General features: G+C 32.2%; 1 protein-coding gene across 1 annotated transcript in view; it reads right to left on the bottom strand.

Moving 5' to 3' along the window:
- Positions 1-2,830: 2,830 nt before the first annotated feature.
- LOC124354990 (pleckstrin homology domain-containing family J member 1-like) overlaps positions 2,831-7,265 on the bottom strand; it is a 30,440-nt gene continuing 26,005 nt past the window's right edge. Inside the window, exon 6 of the mRNA XM_046805842.1 lies at positions 2,831-3,601. The gene's annotated coding sequence lies outside the window, so the exon portion shown is untranslated. The remainder of the gene's footprint in view (positions 3,602-7,265) is intronic.

Below are 7,265 nucleotides of genomic sequence, written 5' to 3'. Positions count from 1 at the left end.
TTAATTACATTGTTAAACCATTCCTTAATACATGATTACACTGTTTATTAAAGGTGTCCAAAATGGCCTCCATTGGCATCAATACAGCATTGCACTTGTTTCATTTTGTTTGCACCTTACCCAACTGAAGAACAGTGATTCCTCGAATGTATGCAGTTATCATGGCTTTAAGTTCGTCATTCGTGTGTGGTATGTTCCGATACACTGTTTGTTTCGCCGCACACCATAAAAAGAAATCGGGGTGAGTCAGATCAGGAGACCTTGCAGGCCACAAATTCTTGGAAATGATTCATTCACCAAACACGTTGTGCAGGAAAGCCATCAAGATGTTAGATGTATGTGATGTTGCCCCGTCTTGTTGGAACCAAACATTATTCATTTCCACTTGTGTTAATTGATTCATTAAATTCCCTAAAATATCAGAACAATAAAGGTCACTACTAAGTAACACTCCCACAATGCATGCTCTACACACAGCAACCCAGACCCCAATTTTTGCTTTGTGTCAGGACTGTTCGTTGAAAGTGTAAAGGTTAATTTGCATAACCCTCCAAGTGAAAGCACACTTCATCTGTATAAAACGTTATGTCAAGGATGTTTTCGGAATTTTGGTCAATGAAAAGTTTAAGCCAATGACATTAATTTAGTCTCTTGTCATTATCTGAAGGCTCTTGAATACACCTTACTTTATATGGGAATAAAGTTAAGTTCTTGTCTCGCAGCTTTATGTGCAGTAGCAAGTCCAATATCATGCTGTTGTGCTAACTTACACACTGATTTTGTTGGACTTACTGCCACAGAATCGGAAATATCCAGCAGCTTTCGTTCGTCTAGCTTACAGGGCCTACTACTACGTTCAGCGTCCTCAACAAAGCCAGTTGCCCGAAATTTTCCAATCAGTGTGTTACTGCATTACAGTGAGGAATAATTGAATCTGCAAACTTTTCAGAAAATTTACGCTTCACTAAATCATTGTACTTGTCACCATCAGGAAAACACGTACAGCCTCAGCTCAACGACTGACAGGTCTTGCTGTGTACGGAAACAGCACATAGCTACCAACCTAACAGTGAAATTATTCCCTGTTATGTCACTTGCTGCACAACGAATTTCCAAATGCACAGTACTTCCATATAGAGAGGATGAGTGAGGGTGGAATGTCAAGGGACCAGGTGAGCCAGTTCCTCTAACCAACTTGATGGTGCTTGTATGAAATACAAGGTTGTTAAAAAATATGGTTTTGTCTGAGACCATAGGGAACAGCTTAGTCAATATCTCTTGTTATCTATAATCACACCATTAATGTTCTAATTGTGTTTGTGTCGGTTTGTGTACAGTTTGTCTTGTCAGGTATCACACTACACACATCCTCTTGTCATGTACCACACTACATACATCCTCTTTACATATGAAGGAATTGTTCTTTAGAACATTAGGTTGCATTACACTAGTAGACACCAAGCATCTAAAATGATCAATCCTGGAACTGGTAGTAACTTTTTCCCCAGATGGCAGGCTAATTTTGGGTATATTGTACCCGTACTTTAAAATTTTTTTTTATGTATAAAGTGAAACCTAGGTATCAACTGTTAAGGCCTGGGTTGTTAAGTCTAGTTGACAGGTCAACAACAGGTTGACAAGTTCTCTAATGTCAAAAATCAGCAAAATTTTGGGATATTATTGAAATGAGAGCCTAAAACTAAGCTATAAACTAAGAAAATAAACCATACCCATGATATATCACTAATATGACCTGGGATTACTAATTTCAACATAACATATATACAACCATGAAATTAATAAAAAAAATCACTAGTTATTGATTACAAAAATTCAATAATAAACTCGTTTATACGTAATTAACACTATCTTACGAAATAAATACCTTTTGTGACTATGTCTAAAGACCAAAACAGACAGTCACCTGCTTCAAAATTGCTAGATAAAGGTGTGAACGTTCTGAAAAGTTTATAACGTCACTGTGACATCACTGTTGCTGAACATCAAAAATTTCACCATTGAAATCAGTAATAGTTTTTATTTGAAATGGTACATAAATAGTGTTGACTTATGTATTGAATGAACTCTCAGTACATAAGTCAGAATGGGTGCCTGTCAGATCAACATTATAATGTTGTTTGCCACTTGATAATTGATTTTAATTTACATTATAATTTGATTGCCAATTTGCAGGGTTAAATAAAATATGTTATGATGTTTATTACAGATTTTAATAATTTATTATAATATCTTATATACTTGGGCAACTCTCCTGGCAATAACTTGGGATTCAAGAGCACTGTCAGAGGAGACAAGGTTCTATGTTTTTCTGAAAAAATTGTCTACTTAGAAAAAAAGAAAATGGACACAAAATATATTTTATTCCAGAAAACATGATAGAATATATGTTCAACACAGCAACAACATGTATGATGTGAAATATTTTGTTGTGTTCTCAGATTTTATAGTGAAACAAGTGGATAAGGATTATTTTCTTCAAACAGAATACAATATAATTTAATATTCTTATATTTTTTAATTTCTATTTTTAAATTATGTCTTCACAATTGAAAAGGGGCAAGAAATTAGAAATATGTACAAAGATATGTTTTTAGTTGAAATACTAATTAGATATACCAATAATTGTTTCTACTTATAGGAGAAGAAGCGGTGCAGTTTAATTACAACTAATATAAATACTGATTATGTAGTTTTAAAAATCTACAATGTTGGTCATTGCAGAAAACCTTTCCTTTTTTAATTAATACGGTTGTACACAACTGATTAAAAAAATTAAAATTAAATCAGACATATTTACAATTATTGTAACTTCGATACTAATGTTTAAATAAGTTAAATTTTTACCAAAATCATGACATGCCAATTTATTATAGTTGTAAAGGCTTAATAAGTATTTTTATACTAAGCAATTATATTTTCAACACTAATTAAATTTATTAGAAGGTAACGGAAAAGTAAAATAAAAAAATAACATTCATTAGCAAATCTATAATAGTCTGTTATTAGCACTTTAACTTGTACACAATCAGTTGTATCCCTGTACTGGATTGTATATTATATGATATTGAGTTGCACATGGTTATTAATAATCAAATTGTGTTCGTACTATTTTAGATTAAATTTTTGTTTCTTTTAGTCTTATCTCAATATCTAACTAAAACTATTTTAAGTATTAAATTTTGTAGTTTGATTTTAGTATATAGATAATCAACCAATGTAGAAGATATTTAATAATTTTAATTATCGAAAAAAGTAAGTGCCTACCAATAGTCTTGTCCAAAATATTCTACTTCTTTAAAATAGCACATCCTATCAGTCAGAAAAAATAATCTTGCTTGATTAAGCTAATGATCATCTCTTTTATTGTACATATAATAAAATTTTTCTCTTTTAAAGATTATACACGAATTGTTTATTCTGTGCTTACTCACTTCAATTACTTGGTGCGTACTAGAACTTCACACATGCCTGCTGCTTAATAACTGGCTCCATACGAACACACTTATTTAGGTTTAGTTGAGTTATAACATCTCTCACCATTCTTCATTGTGTAATGTTTTTTACCTACACATAAAACCACCTGAAAATGAATATTCAAGTTTTACTGGCCTATAAGTTATATTAAAATAAATTTGAGGAACATTTAACTGAGAAATTGGCAACTCCAACTCCAGTACATAACATACATTTTAAATCTAGACTAATAGAATATATGCAGTAAACATAATATATAAATAATAATGTAACCCTGTTGGTAACAATTATTTGTGTGGTGTTATATCAAATATGTAACATTATTTACTCAATAAATAGCCGAAACTTGTCTGTGAACATTCCAATTAATGTGGGTTTGTGTAGTACTAAATAATTATGTAATCATTTTTGTTGTAAATGTGATTCATATGGAGACTGAGCTTATTAGCCACTATTTTAACTTTTGTTTTAGCTAGAACATTAATGTGATTTTATGAATAAAAATTAAACAAATATATTGTTTGTCATTTATGTCTGTACCTGCATTTAATTTCATAAAATTTTTCTCGGACTTTTTATTGTTTGTCAAAACTATTGAGTTGTAAGGGCAAGGTCCAAACAGGAGGTATGGGTTGTGATTTGTACCTCTTTGGAGAGGAGCCATTAATTTATTAGCCCATTGACTAGAAGAAGTAACAAATTTATAGTTTATCATGGACATTAAACTACTTGAACAGGTATTGGTCTGATTGTATCAACATTGATAAGACCATATACAGTACTAGAGATATTTGATTCTTTCTCTGTGATAAGACTAATCAAAATGTTTCACAACCTCTCAAGTACAAATAATGCAAGTAGGCACACCAGATAGAGCATTTATAAAAAGCTTCTCTTGTGGTAAAATGTAATTTTTAATTTTCTTGTTTTGAGTATAAATTTAATATTTACAAAATTCCAATTAACCTAAAGTCTGTCAATCAATTTATGTAGATTTTTGTATTGACTAAACAAGTTTTAACACAAATTCTCAACCTAAAATGGTGCCGATTAATTTTGACCAACAAAAAATAATTTTTAGAATCAGCTGTATTACAATGAACAAACAGCAGATTTTTTTATTTTTGTGCATTTGCACCTGAGTTTCAACATATAAAAAACAAACTCTTAAAGCCCATTATTTTGGGTTGTACTATGGTGGGAGATGACCCAGCAGGGATCACTTCTCTTGTACTTTTCCAGTGACCTACCACTGGGCACAGCAAAAAACCGATGTGTCACTTTAATCTGGGCAACCTTATAGATGTCAATGAGCGGCACATCACTAACCGCTAATGTCGAGATTCTGGGGTTCAAGGGCAATTCGGTAGGTCTAGTCTACTGCGGGAGATGACTGTTAGAGTTAGTGGGGTTTGTTCTCTAACCTCAGAGGTTCTTGCTAGCCTCAATAAGGGTGTGCCACCCCCTGCCTACTTTGACTGGAGAGCCTGGCCTCCCCTTCTTCCGGGAAACATGACTAAGATTTAGTGCCCTAATTCTTCCTCATGGATCTCGATAGGAGGCAGCTCCTACTCCCTAACTATTATACCCATCCTGAATATCCTGTCACTCCAGAAGAAGTGCTAAGAAGTGGAATTTATAAGTTTCTTGTCCTAAGAGAAAAAAATGGTGGGAGATACAAATTACTCTCAATTTATTTTAGTGTAGTCTTTTTTGAAGATATGATAATGCACATCCAATTCTTTAAATTTAGAATATTTGAATTATAAAATAACAAAAAAGTTTTGAGATTATTTAAGAAAATAACATGAGTTGGATGTGTATCAATAACATTTATTAAATGAGACACCTCCCATAATTATGAGGTTAAAATAAGGATGGTTGCCAGTACCAGGCCTGGTGACTAAATGTTTAAAATAATAAACTGATTCCAAGTGTGAGAACTAGTTGGTAATAATACACAATAAGTAATGATTTCCTAGTTTTTTTATGAATTGTAGAAGAATTTATTTATATTCATAATACCTCATTCTTTTGAGACAAGATGTGAATCACAAATGCATTTACTACTACTACAAATTTTATTGCTCCATGTTTTTCTAGTTTGAGCTGGTAATTTAATATCTTATATTTTTTATTAAAATAAATTACCACAGATATTAAAAAAGTATGAAAGAGAACCATTAGCTATTTTGCTGTACTTAAACTATGGCTAATTTACTGTCGTTGATGGCTTTGCAACAGTCCTCCAGCCACTTATGCCAACAGTGGTCTGGCTTATTCTGTGTTTCCTTTTATTTCCAACTTATCTTGGCTGTAAATTTTAGCCATTCTCTCTTTTGCACTTACCTTTTTTTTCACCGCTACATATGTTGAATAATGAGGGAAATAGCTCCCGCATACATACCATTTCTGTTTAACTCAAACTCACCATTTCTGGTGAAATCTGAATTTTCATCGTTTCCATTTCCTGGTGTCCTACATTGTTAACAATTCTCCTATGTTCATAGTAGAAGGCATCCGATGCTGAGTGACATTGTTACAGCACATAATATTCTATTGTATTCAATTTAATACGCTTGGAATTAGGTGTCAAAATTGTAGATCTGGCTGTTTGTATGTGTAAAAATGTATTGTTTTGATTTTTAATTCATTGTCATTGAACTATTTATTACTTTCATTCTCTATGGACGGCTCCTTAAAATAAATTCTTATTCATCCAAATCAATGCAACATTTTTCTAGGGAATAAAATACCAATTCTGTTACACTAATGTTTTTTATAAAATGAACTTTTCTTGTATGTTTTTAATAGTTCAAGCTTCTTCCTACACAGAGAGAAAAAAAGGAAGGTTGATTGATAAAGTTTAAGAGTAATTGAATTTTTTTAAATATATTTTGGAATTCAACAGTGTTATACAGGGTTCAGCAACTTTGAAACATAATAGTACATAAATACAAATATGGTAGTCCTAAGTTAAGTATGAAAAATGGCCCTTTAAAATTACATAAAATGTGTGGTCAAAGTCCCCTAAAAGGGCACATACATTTCCTGCCGACTGCTTAACATGGAGCTGCATTATAAAAAGGAACAGTCCTCAAACAAATGAATCGCTAAATATATAATTATTAGTAAATAATAATGGTTTATTGGATTAATGGAATTATTGTTTACTACAGGTTTTACCATAACAGTCTTTAATATTACATTAAATTATAAACCAATACAACAGGGTATTGAAGGATATGGCATAACAAAAGAATTATCATAAAGATGGAAAGACTTCCTTTCATTTTTTTTACTCTAAAATCGATATTTCCTTAGACCAAAAAGAACCTTTATAACAAGTGTCAAAACTCTAGGACCTTTCTATCAAGAGCTACTGCACATATATAGATTGCCCTATCACCTTTTGACTAAAATTAGGTGTTCTTCCTTGAACAATGAGGAACCTACATACCAAGTTTCAAGATTCTTAAGACCTTTCTATCGAGAGCTACTGCACATATATAGATTGCCCTATCACCTTTTGACTAAAATTAGGTGTTCTTCCTTGAACAATGAGGAACCTACATACCAAGTTTCAAGATTCTTAAGACCTTCTATCAAGAGTTATTGCACATATAGACGGGTTGCCCTTTGACCTTTTGACTCAACAATCAAGTGTTGTTCTTTAAACAAAGAGGAATCTATACTCCCAAGTTTCAGGTCCATAGGATATGGCATTATTGGAGTACGGCATTATTGCCAATACTCAATAATGGATGGCA

The sequence above is a fragment of the Homalodisca vitripennis genome, chromosome 2 (assembly GCF_021130785.1).
Source record: "Homalodisca vitripennis isolate AUS2020 chromosome 2, UT_GWSS_2.1, whole genome shotgun sequence".
Lineage (NCBI taxonomy): Eukaryota > Metazoa > Arthropoda > Insecta > Hemiptera > Cicadellidae > Homalodisca > Homalodisca vitripennis.
The sequence above is the reverse complement of the archived record's forward strand: the minus strand, read 5'-3'. Positions and strand labels throughout refer to the sequence as shown.